Raw genomic sequence first — 7,985 nt, forward strand, 5'->3', positions numbered from 1 at the left:
ATGTGTGTGTATTTTAAAGAGATTTACACATAATTGAAAGTTATCTGACCCTAATGGCAAAAAGCAGAAGCTTCTAGCCTGCAGAGGAACTTTTCACCACAGCTATAGATGAACTCAAAGGTGGATTGAAGGGATTTGACAGCAGATATCAACAGCAGATGTGTAACAGATTCAATACATCTGCTACAGCTATATTTATGAAAAAGTTGTTGACCTGGGGAAAGCTTTGGGGAACTTGCAAGAACCTGGGTGGAGTTCAGGGTGGTGAAACTGTGCTACCACTATATCTCCCTCCTATCTTCCCTACTGCCCTCTTCGAGCTAGGTTGCTTTTGCCAGGCCTGCATTGCAGTTCAATTTCTTCCTCTGCCCTATTTGCTTTCTTCCCTTCCCTTCCCTTCTTAGGCATCGAACACTAGTAAGCAACATGTACCTCAACTTTTAAGTGACAGATTTTGGACAGTTCATCGCTGCACGAGGCCCACCAGATACCTCTCCTTGTCTTTATACAGAGAACAGGAAATGCAACTTTTCCCCAGGAAGACCGCCTTGCTTAGAGACACCTATCTTCTCCAAGACCCCACACTTGGCTAAATCACATTGTAAGTTAATGGTAACACTGGTGTTTGGCTTATTCCAACCATAGACTGAGTCATTAACCCTGATGCTCTCAGTGGTCATAGAATGATTCCTCAGTGCATTAACTGCACACAAGTTAAGAAATATCATACCTAGGGCCTCCCTGGTGGCACGAGGGGTTACGTCTCACCACTATGAAGCTGTCAGCAGCCACTGCAGCACGAGTTTGACCCCTAGCCAGGGAGCTAACCCACATGGCACAGCAGACCTCTCCTTCTCGCCTGCTGCTCCCCTCAGCAGTGTGTTTCAATAGGTCTGCCTGCTGCTCCCCACTCTGTCTCTGGTGAATCCTCTCACATCTTACCACCACACCTGTAGCCTACCAGAGACATAAATAAATAAATCTTTTTTTAAAATGCTACTTAAATCCACACACATTTTCCTGTTCTCTCGTTATATACATCCTGAATCGACAAGGTGAAGGACCACCATTGTGGTTTTTTAACTAGGTTCTAAGCCAAAGAACAGGCTCTAGTGAAGTCAGTCACAAGGGAATGTAGACAAGGAGAGGCAGATGTTGCCCACAGGTGGGGTCATAAAGGGACTTTATGAGAACAACCTTAGGAAGAACAAAAGGCCTGTGGCTCAACCAAACAGGTGGCTTATAAATGCTCCCCACCCTAAACATTATGAATTATTTGAGAACTAAAGAACAAGGGCAAATACAAATTCTGGCAGATAACAACAGACTTCTGTCCTTTTGATTTCACTGTGGTAGTGGATGAAAGTAGTGTCTTGATTTGCATTTCCCTAGTGACCAGTGATGTTGAGCATCTTTTTACGTGCATATTGGTCATTTCCATGTCTTTTTTGAATATTTGTTCATTTTATTAACTCATTTTAATTGAATTATTTGAATTTTTACCGCTTACTTGTTGAAGTTCTTTATACCTTCTAGATACAAGTCCCTTACCAGAGATATTTGCAAATAATTTCTCCCATTCCATGGTTTGCTTTTTCACTTTCTTGATGGTATCATTTGAAGAACAAATTTTTTAAATCAAAACCAATCAAAACCAATATCACAGCGATTCACTCCTATGGTTTCTTTAAACACTTTTACAATTTTAGTTTTTACCTTTAGTTAATTTTTATATATGTATGATGTAAGTTCTTATTTTTCTTTGAATGTGGCTATCATTTATCCCAGCACTATTTATTTCAAGGGCTGTTATTTCCTACTGAATTTTTTTGGCACCTTGTGGAATAAAAATAACTATAAATGGAAGAGTTAATTTCTGGAGTCTCTGTTCTATTTCTTGATTTATATATCTATCTGTATGCCAGTACCACATTGTCTTACTTACCTTAGCTTTGTAATACATTTTGAAATAGGAGGAAGTGTGAGTCCTTCAATTTACCAGGAAATTTGGGTAAGAATGGGATTGATGGGCTTGGCTTCATTGTTTGTAAAATCAGAGGCTTGGATAAAAGTAGAGCTTTGAAAATTCACGGCCTTCACTAAAATGGTTTCTGGGGCCCTCCCTGGTGGTGCAAGGGGTTAAGACAGCACTGTGAGGCTACCTGCAGCCACTGCAGCACCAGCACGAGTTCAATCCTCAGCCAGGGAGGTGACCCACATGGCACAGCAGACCTCTCCTGGCTCCCCGCTACCCCCACAGCAGTGTGTTTCAGCCAATCCATCTGTTCTGTTCCCAACTCTGTCTCTGGTGAATCCTCTCACCCCTCATACCTCTGGCCTGTACCTTGGTTCTTATATGCATAAATAAAATAAAAAATAAAATAAAATGGTTTCTGTCACATGGCATCTGGAGAATCAGTGGCCAAATCTCACCACAATACTGGCTGTGGTGGAGCCTCCCCCCTTGGTGGCACAGGGTTAAATCTCAGCACTATGAAGCTATCCACAGCCACTGCAGTGTGAGTTCAGTCCTTGGCCAAGGAGGTAACCCACATGGCACAGCAGACCTCTCCTGTGTCATCCGCTGCTCCCCTCAGCAGTGTATTTCAGTGAACCAGTTAACCAGTGTGAGGCTAAGGGATCTCATGCACTTGGAAGGCACTTGGATATAATGAATAAGAGGCAGGATGGGAATTCAGGGGACATGTAATTTGTGAGAAAATTAGAATTTAACTTGAGTCCCTAGTAAGTTAGGCACCTTTAAAGCTCATCTATCAAGTCCATCTGCAGAATGGGTAAAAGTGTCCTACAGAACTAAAACGAAAAGGCAATGTAAAGAAACCAAAATGCACTATAGAAATTTAACTCTTTTTGCTATTTAAGCTAGTCAAATGCTTCACAAGCTTGCATGTATCTCCCATATTCTCTTTTCACACTTAAAAAATCTGCCTTAGGCAGGGCCTCCCCTGGTGGCTCAGTGGTTGAGTGCTGGGCTGCGAAGCTGCCTGCAGCCTCTGCTGAGCCGGTTCAATCCCAGCCGCCTGCGAGGGTCCCACATGGCATGACAGACCTCTCCTGCCACGCCCACTGCTCCCCTCAGCAGTATATTTAGTCAGTCTGCCTGTTCTTCTCCCTGCTCTGGCTCTGGTGAATCCTCTCACCCTCCCGCGTTTCTGACTGTACCCAGTGCTTGTGTAAATAAATAAATAAATCCTAAAAAATCTGCCTTAGGCAAAAGAATGTCACCTCCACATACTCTCTCTTACGTACTCTTGCCTACATAGAGATGTACATCTTGTTTTTATGTGTGTCTGTTTGCCTTTACAGCTTATAAAAGCACTTGGCTTATAAAAGTTTCCCAACTTTGACATAAACAAACTTCCATCTGGCCGAACAATACAGCCACATCTCTAAGAGACACCCTTGAACACTCTGAGACTGACACTCAATTCAGTATCAGGATGAAAACAGAGAAAATGTGACATTCACGTTGTCCGATGAGTAAGTGTTTTGCTTTATGATCTTAGCCTTTGCAACAACCTTGAGGAATAGCCATCAATAGACCTATTTTACAAATGAAGAAATAGCCTCAAAAACTTTTAAGTTAACTTTTTAAGGTCCATAGAAAGCAAAATCAAGAGTTGAGTCCAGATGTTTCTGATGGAGTTGGCTTCTTCTCTTTACACTTCCGAATGCTGACCAGCTAGATATCAGCAGGCATTTGTCATCACACTCGCTCACCTATGTCTCTGTTAAACTTAAGATAAGGTATCCTTGTTGGCCATATGGGTGGAAGCTGCATGGGTCATGGGTCCAGTGCCAAGATGCTTCAAAGCCTTTTTAAAAATGTTTGGACTGCCATGAAACCCTACTACACCCAAGTTTATCAGGAAATTTGATAAGAATGGGGTTGATGGGCTTCATTGTTTATATAAACATTGTTTATAAAATTAGAGGTGTAGGGCCTCCCTGGTTGAGTGAGGGATTAAGATTTAGTGCTATCAAGCTGTTGACAGCCCTGCTGTGGCATGAGTTTGCGCCCCGCCCCCCCCCCCGGGCCAGGAAGCAAACCCATATGGTGCAGCAGACCTCTCCTGTCTTGCCCACTGCTCCCCTCAGCAGTGTATTTCAGTCAATCTGCCTGTTCTGCTCCCCACTCTGTCTCGAGTAAATCCTCTCAACCCCTGGATATCTGGCCTACACCCTAGTTCTTATATGCATAAATAAAGAAAATAAATCTGTAAAAAAATAAAATCAGGTCCTCCCCTGGTGGCGCAGTGGTTGAGAGCTGGGCTGTGAAGCTGCTCGCAGCCTCTGCAGCGCCCGTTCAATCCCCAGCCACCAGCGAGGGTCCCACATGGCGCGACAGACCTCCCCTGCTGTGCCCACTGTTCCCCTCAGCAGTGTGTTTCGTCACTCTGCCTGTTTTGTTCCCCGCTCTGGCTCTGGTGAATTCTCTCACCCTCCCGTGCTCTGACTGTACCCAGTGCTTGGATAAATAAATAAATAAATCTTAAAAATAAGAAAAAAAAGAAAATCAGAGGTGCAGATAAAAGAAGTAAAGCTTTGAAAGCTCATGGCATTCACTAACCAGCTTTGCTTGGAGTACACACCTGATGGAGTCTGGCTGTAAATTTCAGAGAGCTGTTGGATGGGAATGTGGAAGGCTCCCGTGCACTTACATATAAGTGTTGTCTCTTTCTCAGAATGAATAAATGTACCTGTAAGACACACACATACACACAAAGTGAGATGGCAAAACAGTCTGGAAGTGATATACATTTCCAGAGATAAGAGAGGTCATATTTACTTGGGGAAGTGAAGGCTCTTCTTACCATATTTAATACCTAAATACCAACCCACTCCCTGATAACCACACCACCTACTGGACTTGCCCCTGTAAACGCTTGAGCTTTCTACCACAATACAGGGCTGACTTCCTCATTTGCCAAAGAGTAATATGAGATGGAGGGAGGTTGAGGGACTTGTTCAAGGTTTCATAGCAAATTAGCATTTCACTCCTTTTAGCCTCGCCCACATGGCAAAAACATAACTAAGTCTATTATATTTTCCTAAAGAAATAGCTTTTAGGAAGGATAGTTTGAAAAATAAAAATAAACACATGTGGGTGGTTAACTCTGCTAAATTACTAGGTCATTCGTGTCTACTGAAATTTCCTGATGTTAAAGGTTGTGGGAAGCTTAAACTCACAGTCAAGGGAGGACGAAAGGGAAAGAAAAGGACAGTGGACTGGCCTGGGGTCCCTCCAGGAAGCAGCTGCAGCCTGGTGCTCCAGTTAGATGGTGCTCAATTCTTTCCCCCTGAAACCACCTACTACAGGCCCATGAGACGTGTGTGTGTGTGTGTGTGTGTGTGTGTGTGTGTGTGTGTGAGGGGGAAGTACAAACTTTGCATCAGCAGGCCTGGGTTAAAATCCTGCCTCTTTCTTAACAGCTGAAAACCTTGAATAGATTTCTCCATCCTTGTAGCAAAATGGGAGTGAGAATGCCTGTTTTGTGGTGGTGCACTGGTACATTCATGAGGCACTGTACATGTACAGTTATTAACTAGAGGCCTGACAGATGGCCTTCTGCTCTTACCTCATAGCACCCAATCCTGAGGTGGTCTGGATGGCACTGCTTGCAGTGAGACTGTGGAAGTTGCTGGCCAACTTTCTTCTCTCTGGTCGAGTGGCAACATTTATTTTGTGGGTGCTCTGTGACAAAAGAGAATGTGGGCTGATAACGCACCAGTGGATAAAAAGTCACTGCTCAGAATCCCCTTAGTGCCCCCACTCCCTTGCTGAATATCCCAACCCCTGCAGCCTCAGTAGACACAGAAATGGAAGAGGTGATACCTGGCACATCAGGATTGCCTACATAGACTGCTGGCAACTGTACTTATGGGTCAGTGTTTGAGTCATGCTCATAGCACCCCAGAAAGAACCATCTGTCACCAAAGTCTTACTACCATTACCTTGTCTTCAAGAGATAGCAAGCTTCAGCTTCACTAAGTGTGAAATTTTTGGGACAATCCGTGGCAGTGTTAGGAAGGCAGAGGATCCTGGATTCTTTGCCCTGTTGATCTGAGTCATAAATGCATGACCCTTGTGTTTGACTAAATAGCCTTTAATGTATTTCCCAAATAAGACTTCTGAGCCTCTGTGGGGATGTGTGGGACTCTTCTTTCCCTGGAACAAAACCTGGTTTTTGTTTTCAGTTTTCTCAGTGATTAATTCCAGATGTGTTTACTTTAGCTCCATCTCTTTTGTTTCAGTGTTTTATCTTTATTTTCATATTCCTCTAGATAAGAGTTCCAATTACTTTGGGGGAAAAAAAATGCAAAGAGAGGCCTCCCTGGTGGCGCAGGGGTTAAAGTCTCAGTGCTATCATGCTATTGCCACTGCAACATGAGTTCAATCCCCGGCCAGGGAGCTAACCCGCATGGTGCAGCAGACCTCTCCTGTCTCACCCACTGCTCCCCTCAGCAGTGTATTTCAGTAGATCTTCCTGTTCTGCTCCACACTCTGTCTCTGGTGAATACTCTCATCCCCTGCACCTCTGGCCTACACCCCAGTTCTTGTATGCATACATAAAGAAAAATAAGTCTTTTTTTAAAAAAAAAAAACCGCAAAGATTATCCGGCAATCTTCCTGGTTTCTAGCTTGTCAACTTCAAGCACATTCTTTTGACACCTACCTAGGGTAAACATGACATTACAGTGTCCTTAAATGGCCTGGGAACCCCAATGCCTGTCACAGTCTTGCTGTCAACCATTGCTTCCCCAGTCTCACGTGCAGAATCTCCTACCACTGCAGAATCTCTGTCACCACCTCCCTGGAGGGGTGGAGTTCACCCTATAGCACCCCAGATGCTATAAGGACACACTGCTGCATCTTTTGTCAGGTGGAAGTGAATTTTTCTTACTATGTTTCAAAAGTAAACAAATACATTCATAGTGCATAAATTAACATATGGAATAAGGTTGGCTTTGATCTTTCTGGCTTCTGGGGTGAAAACTCTATTATAAGCCCCTGATGTAGACTGAGCCCCCTAAATTCAGAAGCTGGTTCACCTCTAGACTGAACATTTGAACCTAAAATGTTTGTCCTACACTCATGGAGCTCAATTTCTAACATGACAGAATCCTGACTAATGCAGAAACTCACCCTACCCTGGGGTATCACAAGTTTTGTATCGGGGTTGCTCTACAACACTATCAGACTCCAAAGTGAAAAACTGACAGGATGGATGGATCTTCAGAGAGGACTGCTTTTTCCATGACTGGGAACTTGACAATCCTCACGTGCTGGCTCTTCTTCCACCAGCCCCTTCAATCCCTCTTGTCCCCAGGGAGGCTAGAGGAAGTCCCAGGGAGAGTGTGTGTGGTGGGGGTCAGGAGGGCTGGGATCCAAGTGAAAAGTGTAGGCCAGGAATGGACGCAGAGGGAAAGCTGAAAGAATAGGAAGAAACGCAAGTCAATATGTAGGGGGCCAGTAGGACTGTTCTGTTCTCTGTTTCCTGTGAGATAAGAAGGGAGATTATCTTCTGGGTATGAAGGAGGCACAGTGGGTGGGAGGTTTAAGAGGAATGATAACAGTTTGGAAGGACTCTGGAGAAAGGAGTGACAGATGGGAGACAATCACTTTGAAGACTGGGTGGGTGGGGCACTGATTCTAGAAATTCAATACCTACACACTTTAGCCAAGGGCTATGTGGCTGAACTGGGTGTTGAGCAGCTCCATGGGGCAGGGCTAGGCAGGGGCTTGGAGGGCTGATCCACAGGTGGGGATAGGGTGGGTGCAGTGGAAAGGACTGCTGAGGAGGACACTCTCTAGCTGACATCCTACTGGAGTTTACTTTTTTTGTATGGCAAACTGTAGTCAGTTGAGGTAACATCTTACCATAGTAACCCAAATTCCCAGAAACAGCAACTTAGAAGATTCAAGGGTGCCTGTGAGGCACAGTGGGAAAGTATGCATTGAC

Source organism: Talpa europaea (genome assembly GCF_964194135.1).
Source record: "Talpa europaea genome assembly, chromosome: 10".
In the NCBI taxonomy this organism is placed as follows: domain Eukaryota; kingdom Metazoa; phylum Chordata; class Mammalia; order Eulipotyphla; family Talpidae; genus Talpa; species Talpa europaea.